Source organism: Aptenodytes forsteri, unplaced genomic scaffold (genome assembly GCF_000699145.1).
Source record: "Aptenodytes forsteri isolate BGI_AS27 unplaced genomic scaffold, ASM69914v1 Scaffold376, whole genome shotgun sequence".
In the NCBI taxonomy this organism is placed as follows: Eukaryota; Metazoa; Chordata; class Aves; order Sphenisciformes; family Spheniscidae; genus Aptenodytes; species Aptenodytes forsteri.
In genome coordinates, this window is record NW_008796056.1 from 268782 (window position 1) to 277702 (window position 8921).

General features: G+C 40.8%; 1 protein-coding gene across 1 annotated transcript in view; it reads right to left on the minus strand.

The window, feature by feature from the left end:
• Window positions 1-8921, minus strand: part of FAT3 (FAT atypical cadherin 3) — a 368576-nt gene that overhangs the window by 56416 nt on the left and 303239 nt on the right. The window lies entirely within an intron of this gene.

Genomic DNA, 8921 nt, shown 5'->3' on the forward strand with positions numbered 1-8921 from the left:
TCCCCTCAGCCTCCTTTTCTCCAGGCTAAACAACCCCAGTTCCGACAGCCGCTCCTCAGAGGACTTGTGCTCTAGACCCTTCACCAGCTTTGTTGCCCTTCTCTGGACACGCTCCAGCACCTCAACGTCCTTCTTGTAGTGAGGGGCCCAAAACTGAACACAGTATTTGAGGTTCAGCTCAATTGAAAATGGTGGAGTTACAACACGGTTTGATCCAGACCAACACCAATTAAAAAGCTGAGCACTAACACAACAGGCGCAGTCCCCATATGACTGTGAGTTTCTGCAGTGGGCGTTACCTGCCGACTGCATCACACACAAACTAAAATTTACATGTATTAAAGACCATACACAGTGTGTTTCTCCTCTTTGTTTTCATCTGTCACCTTGAACTCATTATTTAATGTGTTTCCTGAAGTATAGCTAGCCCACTTGTTCTTGATTATCTCTGGAAAATGATGTTTAATTTTGTCATCTGCCCATTTTCATTTTGAAAACCTACAGAAAGAAAAATTATGGTAAGAATTAAACAAACAAGAAGTAAACCAGAAAGCTGTCCAGAAAGAGAGCTGTAAAAAAAGTTATTTATCAATTTAGCAGTGATTTGCAAGCATGGTATCTGATTATTGTGCTTCATCTTGCCTCTGTCTTTCATGGTGTGACTATTAACTCCGGCATATACCTATGGCCTTTCCTGATCACCCAAACATTAACCACAACTCCAATTGCTGGAAGTTAAAAGTCCACAACTTCATTAACAGCCAACAAGACAAAAGATGGATACTAAACCAGATTTTATAATATTCTATCATTTTGAGATGAAAGAGAAAAATCTTTCCAGAAGTACCTTGCTGCACTGTAGAAGAATATATAGCCCCATAGGGAAAGATATTTCAAGTGATTTTTACAACTTAAGCAGAAAAGCTGGCCAAGTTCAATCCATAACACCGCTACCGAGACAGGCTTTCACTGCTTTGTCCCTTTTCTGTGGGGAAATGATAGCCTTAACCCCAAAGGCCTTTACTCACACCAGTGCTCCAGCGGAGTCACAGTACCATGGGATGAAAGCAGGGCCACAGAGGACAGAGGTGAAGATAACCAACACCTTACTGAAGGGAAATATTGGACAGAAATGGCAGACATAAGCTTTTAGTGGCATGATATCTTCCGTGGGCGTCTATAACCCTGTTCTCCATTTCAGCTGGGTTGGGTGTTGTCTTTTTGGTGGGAAGATGAGATCTGGATGGTTGGCTCACCCTCCCTCTCTTTTCTAGCAGAGATTTACATAGCCCAGGGTACTGGCTTACATGGCTTGACATGAATACTTGTTTCCATCAGTGCTCCTGAGTGATTCATTTCCTTGTGCTGATCAGGCATAAGCTTGATTGTTTTTCTGAAGTGGGGGAGGCCATTTTGGATACACCTGATTTAGGGTTACACATTGCAGCTGACAACATTGGGCAACGTAGCCTGAAGCAATGGAATGCACATGTAGAGAGACATATATAAAAAAATATATGCAAGTATATATGTATGCATATACATATAGACACACACACATATATATATTTCAGTGATCCAGTTCAAATACAAGGCTTATTCAGTCAACATAATCCAAGAGGTACAATTCTCCTTGTTTAGTTCTTTGCCTCCACGTTGTTAACAAGGTCTTGGAAATCTCAAAAAATAAAGAAATTAATAGAAATGACAGAGTATAAAGACAGCAGGAATCTTGTGAGGTCATCTAATTTATCCCTGCACAAAGAAAGGATGGATGCAATTTATCCCCAAACACAGGCCTACCCTTTGATCATGAACTTGCATAACCTCCTTGGATAACACACCCCAGTGCCTCACTTTTCTTACAACTAAAAATCTTGTTCTGACTTTTTAGTGAGATTGAATAAAAATAATAAAAGACAAGGGGAGAAAAAAGAATAAAGATTGACTGACTTCCTCAGAGCTACTTGTCTGATATCTGAAGACTGTTTATCATCTCAGTTCTCTTTTCCCTGGCACCCCCTCTCAACTGTTTTAATATTTCCTGGTAGTACATGTTTTCCAGACCTGTGATCTTTCTTGTAAATCTCCAGGTAGCCCACATCTTCCTGGAAGTGCTGTACCCAAAACTCGACACAGCCTTTCAGGTCAGGATTTGCCAACACCAAGTAAACAGAAAGAACTACTTCTGTTTTCCAGCATTACTCTCGTTTACTCATCTCATTAAAGGATTTGCCTTTTCACACCAGGATGAAAGTGTAAACATACATTCAGCCTGTGATTCACCATAATACAGATGCTTCTCTGCAGTTCTGCTGCCCAGTCAGTCATTATCCAGACAATACTGGTGCACTTGGTTATTCTTATTTAAACACATGATTTCACATTTATCTTGATGAATTGCATTGTATTTTTCCATACCAATTGTCCAACTGTTAAAACCCACAACTACGACTTTGACACTCTCCAGCGTACTTGCAGCCCCATTCTGCTTTCTGACATCTAGCAATACAGACCTTATACCTACTTATCCATTCAGGAATGAAAATAAGAGCAATGCTGCACCCAGTACCTTTCCTAACTTATCCCTCCAGCGTAACAGTCATTTCAAACTCACCTGATAACAGTTTCATGTAGACCATGCTTCCCTAGCTTCCTTACAAAAATATCATGTGGTACAATGTCAAAAACCTCACTAAACCTAAGCCATACCACCCATAATATTTCTTTTATATGGACTCTTTGCATGTTGCAGAAGGAAATGAGATTGGTTTGATGACTTCTTGCCGAACACAGACTAGCTCTTAGTCATCTCGATACACATATACTCATTATTTTAATGCAAGTTGGGTGACTAAGTTCCCCTGACTACCTATCTGCAGCTTTAAAAATATGGCCCTTTGAAGGATTCAACAACAGGGTTACATAGACTGACTGCTTACAGGATTAGGTCTCCTAAGTGCCTAGGCATGGGAAGCAAAATAAGCAATATGAAGTAGGGCTTGTTTAGGTAGAAACCTAAGCTTTCTATCATAATCCCCAAACACCTTGTTTGTTTACCTCCTAATACTAGGTAAGTCTAAACTCCACAGAGTCTGACTATTATTTTTTATTTGGCAATTTTTCATGGGCCCAATGTGCTGTGTCTCTGCGTTCCTACAAGTTCCTTGAAGGCAAAAGCTAGGTTTTCTCCCAAACAACTCCCTGGGTGAACTTGGACCTGTAGGTGTCCTCAGGACTGTCCAGCCCACTGGGGGATGTGGGGCATTGCCCTCCCACTCTCCTTATGGAACAGAAGTCTAATGGTAAGGACATCTATCCAGGAAGGAGGAGTACAAACGTACATTGCCATAGACTATTACTTTTCATTGAGTAAGCCCTGGGGAACAGAGCCCAGAACCCAAGCACCCACCAGGCTACAGAGCAATGCTCACTCATGTCTTTTTTTCTTCCTCTGGCTGACTCCTGGATCCTTTTTCAAAACAGCTTCAGTGACAGTGGAAAGGACCCCCTACTTCAACTATAACCCCTTACTTATGCAATGCTGTTTTAAATAGCTGCAGAAAAAGGAATTAATAATTCACATCTTCCATATCCTGCATCAGTGCGCTAACCCCTGGACTATTTTAAAAGTCAGTGACACAAAGATGTGGGTAAAGATATAGGAAGCTCCATGTATGTTTTAAAGAGAATGAGCCATCCTCTGGAAAGTATCTTGTTATATTTATTTTACAAAAACTCAGACAATATCCAGAAATATCATCTAGCTAGTGCTGGTGTCATTGCTAAAGTTATCTACCTATTAGCTGTTGGGTTTTAGTAAAACTTCTGTCCTATTATCTGTTGTTATTCTTATTCATGTTTCAGTCCTTGTTTTCTTCTTTTTCAGATCCTGAATGCCTCAAAAGTTTCTACATCCATTTTAAGGGACCTGCCCAACATAAACAAACATGCAAAGTAGAGGTTTGCTGTATACCAGCTTTGCCAGCAAATGCCAAAATCAATATCTATTTCAGCATTTTTATTATTTTGTTACTTGCCATTATACATAATTCAGAGAACTGGTCTTTAATCAAGTCGTGACCGTCTTGCACTCCTCTCTGACACTTCTGCAATTTCACCTGGCAGCACTTTACCCTTCCCCAAGCCCAGCTGTGTGTGCAACAGGCTCAGTTGCCCTAATTCCTTCAAGAGCAAAGCCCACTGTTGATAAGGTTGAAGTCTGTATTCATTACTTCCATGCACGTGTTCTTGAAAGCGGTGACCTACTGAACAACTTGATGGAGTGATTTTTTTCTGTGCTGTGCTCACCAGCACTTTGATATCACTTTCTACAAACAAATGATAAACCCCAGAGAACTATCGATGTTCTTCAGTCGTTATTTCTGATAGAGATTTCATTTTTATTGTTTTAATGGTTTCCTCATTTTTCTTATTGACCCAAGGAGAAAAAGAAGATATAATATGCTTGCTTCACCACCCTCCTGGAGGTAGATACACTCCAGACTGGACTGACTGAAACCTAAAGGAGAAATTATATTACCATTCTTCCCTAGAAAAGAAATTTCTTATTTTCTGTGCACCTGCCTTATGAGTGCATGTGGTAAGGGTTTTGGGTGTTGGGTTTTTTTTTGACAAACCAAGTCTTTATTGAAACATCAAAACCCATTGAGACCAAACCTTGCTGGGAAAGTATCAGTTTTGTCATAGATTTCTTTGAAATCCAAGATAAAACTTTCCATCAGAAGCTGAAAGAAAATGGCACTCCTTCCCCCAGTTCACAAGATTCCCCAGCCGCTTGCCAGGCAGATGAAGGATCGCAGTTTGCTCCCTTGTACTTCTTGGTGAGGAAAGTCAGGGCTAGGGAGCAGATGTTTCATAGTGAGAAGGTCAAATGGCTTCCCCAGAAGGGCTGAGTCCCTTCTGCTGCAGCTCTTCCACTTTGTGTGAAGAGGTGAATAATTAGTCCCCCACACTGAGAATCAGGCTGATTAGATTGATTTAAACTCTCCACATTAAACGCAAATGCACTAATCAGATGACTACAGAATCTGCCTTGTAGATCTTGGTCCAAATAATATTTAACTCTATATAACTCTTTAAAAAACACAATCAAATTCAAACACAAGTGACATGGCTAAACATGGCTAAACTTTGGGAGAGCCTTAAGTCTTATCCTGGCTCCCTGAATTAGGCTTTCAACATCCATTTTTCCCTCATACCCACCTAAGTACCAAAGCTGCAAATACGGAGAACTGACAAATAAACCTCAGACCATTGTGCATTCTGCTGTGAGGCTATGAGCCCTGCAGAACCTGGGAAACATCTGTAGCTCTGGGCATCCTATGCACAAATGTGAGAAAATGTTTTGAAAAAAGTAGCACACTGCTTATTATTTTTCTAGGTTGCATTACTGAATGCTATTAAATCTGCTATTAGATATGGGAAAATATTTTCTCAAACTACACTTTCTACAAAATCTCATCTGCCATTAATTCTTCTTCTCTGAATTATGTCCAGCTTGGGAAGAACTGCGATGTCGGTCTCTTCTCCCAAGTAACTAGCGATAGGACGAGAGGAAATGGCCTCAAGTTGCGCCAGGGGAGGTTTAGATTGGACATGAGGAAAAATGTCTTTACTGAAAGAGTGGTTAAACATTGGAACAGGCTGCCCAGGGAAGTGGTTGAGTCACCATCCCTGGAAGTATTTAAAAGACGTGTAGATGCAGCACTTAGGGACGTGGTTTAGTGGGTGGTGGTGTTGGGTTGACGGTTGGACTCGATGATGAGGTCTTTTCCAACCTTAATGATTCTATGATTCTATGATTCCGTGACTGTGTGAACCCTGCAGCATGACACCTCTGTATCCACAAGGCCAGGAGACACATTTCTAGCAAGGCCGTCCAAAGTGTTTCACCTCTGACTTGTCACCACACGCAACCCTGTGGTCCTCACCTTCAACCCACAATGAGGGCCCTTCCTGATTCATTTGCTATTTGCACATACCACAGAAATGGGGCAGGGGAACACAGGGTCATTTCTGCCTGGAAGTGGATCATGAGCTGAGACAAATACAAGGCATGGACAAAACTATGTCAAAGAATAGGGCAGCTGGCAAAGGAGGACTGCCTGGCTGGGCAAATGAGTGGGTGTGGGCTTTTGCTGTTTGGGGTGTGACTGCTATTCAAGGAAGAATCGGATCAGTCAGAATTGTGTTTCTGAGAAACTCCTAGATTTGGCTAGCCAGACCGTAACCTGGGCACCAGCTGGCTCCTTGCAGGCTGCATGTCACCACTCCTCCTGTGCAATGTACTTGTATGGGCCCTGGGGCTGGAGAAGGGGCATGGGGGTGAGGGACAGCTGAGGCCAGAGCAGGGATGTATGTGAACTGCAGGGAACGCTTTGCAACCAAATAAAGGCCACTCCTGTCATTTTTTTCTTTGCCTACATGCCTTTGTTTTCCTGCACATTGGCTGCATGCAATACCAGGTGCAGGCTCCAAGACAACCTAGTCCATTTATACAGGTTGGTTGTGTAGGGAATGGGGGAGGACTTGCACGAGCATGTGCCAGTCATGGCTTTGACCATAGGATAACACAGAGGCTGGGAGGCAGCAGTGGCAGGCAAGACAGGGCTGGATGACAAGGTGGTTCCCATTCTGAAAAAAATTTGAACCCCATCTTCATCACAAACCCAGAAAAAAATCAATAGGTCAGTGAAATCACTAAACTGACTACAAATGTGGATTGTGCGGAACTTCCAGTGCCCCAGTGGTGATGAAGAGGACTGCAGAAGGACAGATGATGCACTGTTCATATTTTAGTACAGTAAGTGCTTCTGCCTTTGGTAGACTACACCATCAATCATCACGGAAACAGGCCTAAGCATGGAGGTCATTCACAAGGCAAAGCAGCTGCAAGTGAGGCAGGATATAACCATCACTTAAAGCACTGCTGAGCTTGGACCATGTTGTCATTCATTCTCGTATTCTCCGAGCGAGGCCACAACACTGTATGCATGCAGAATACATGAGCAACACTGGAAATGAGTATGCACCTCCAGCTCAGATTTGGGCTCCAGGTTTATTTCAAAATAAACTTCAAAGTTTATCAATTTTTTAATGTCAACCTTGCCACAAAGTCCCATGTAGGTTTTCTCAGTGTTACTGCTCTAGCATTACCCTAATTCCTTTGAAACGGGTTGATATTCTGATGGGTTTACTTCAAAGTTATCAATTTTTTAATGTCAACCTTGCGTAGGTTTTCTCATTGTTACTGCTCTAGCATTACCCTAATTCCTTTGAAACGGGTTGATATTCTGATGGGTTTGCTCAGATAATTACACTTCAGCATTCACTCCAACTCTTCTTGTGCCTTAATTTGAGCAGAATGGAGTAATTTGGCACTTTGATTTGAAGACAGTGGGAGGTGGAAAACCCACTGCTCCCTGTGAACTTCTCTAAAAAACCTGTAAAACAAGCATTCCTGTTTCATTTCTTTTCATTTCTTAGTTTGCAACTTTCCCAACCTGGTGGTGGTGAGTTAGTAGGAAATATTATCTTGTGGAAGTATTAAGAATTTCCAGTGGAAGCAGGATGGGAGAAAAAATTGTTTTATATTAAAGTTACTAGTATGTCTTAACAAAGGGACCTATGTATATTCTCTCTTCCTCAAGTGACCATTTAATTTAAGATACCTAGCTACATGGGAGAGGTTATGTAAAATGAACTTGTGTGCTACTAGAGTTAAATAGCTAAAGCCATTTTCTTCTGTTGAATACTGTGAAGAAAAATCACATCTCTCCTTCAGTGTGTCCAGCTGGTACAGCTAGTTTCTAAGCATGTATCCAAATTACAAATATATTAAAACAACAATTTATGTTCCAGTCCTGAAACTTCCCAGAATATTATGAGTTCAGGAACTTCAAGAGATATCAAAGGCACAAGGCAGATATAACACTATTTTCCTGTTAACTGGAAATCATCTTAATTATCCAACAGTGTCTGACCACAATATTTTCAGTTTTATGTTAAATTGTGTTTAGTTGCAGACCACAAATTGACTTCTCTCAAGTTTTATCTCAATGGCTTCTATACTGATCCTCCTATCTTTACAGTACATGGCTCTTCAAAGCCCAAGGCAGAAGAATGGGCAAATTCTAAGACTGCTTGTAAGATGTTTCCTGAATGTTAAAGATTTATTTGTATGATGATTACTGGCTCCACTGATGTTTCAGGATAATGCTCCACAAAACCTCACAGGAATATCATAGCCCATCAGGAATATCAATAATACATTTTTCTCTGTGTTGGAACATTACACTACCTGAACTCATTCATTATGCAGCAATAGGGAATCAGTGATTTTAGTATGGACTAATAGAACAGTAATTAATATAAAATCCAATTTTAGAGACCAGAGTCACTTTCATATGATACAATGTCTTGTTTGATTTTCAGGCCTAATCATTAAGGAAGTACATAGCCCCTTCTCATTCATCACATGCGTCCCTCCCTTTAACTTATTTAGTTTCAAAAGAAAGATGTAGCAATTAGCTCATGGGTTTTTTTTTCATTGCTAACCATCTTATTATGTAAAGTTGGTGCTAGCAATCACTTTCATTCACAACTTTTTATTCTAATTCTTTCTGTCTCTCCCTTCTCCTTGAATGTCATCTCACCTATGAGAAAAATGGTAATTAAGACAACAGTGGAAAACAACAACACTGGGTCATCAGACTGTTCAGTACTTTACTACCAGTAATTGGCTTCTCACTGCAGGACAGTATCATAAATTTTAATTGTGATTTTTCAACCAAGGCATATAATGCAGCTCTTTACAGATACATTAATGAATGCTTGCTGCTCCTTTACTGATTCCTGTATATTTACATGATCAACATTAGTAACAACTGAGACTTCCA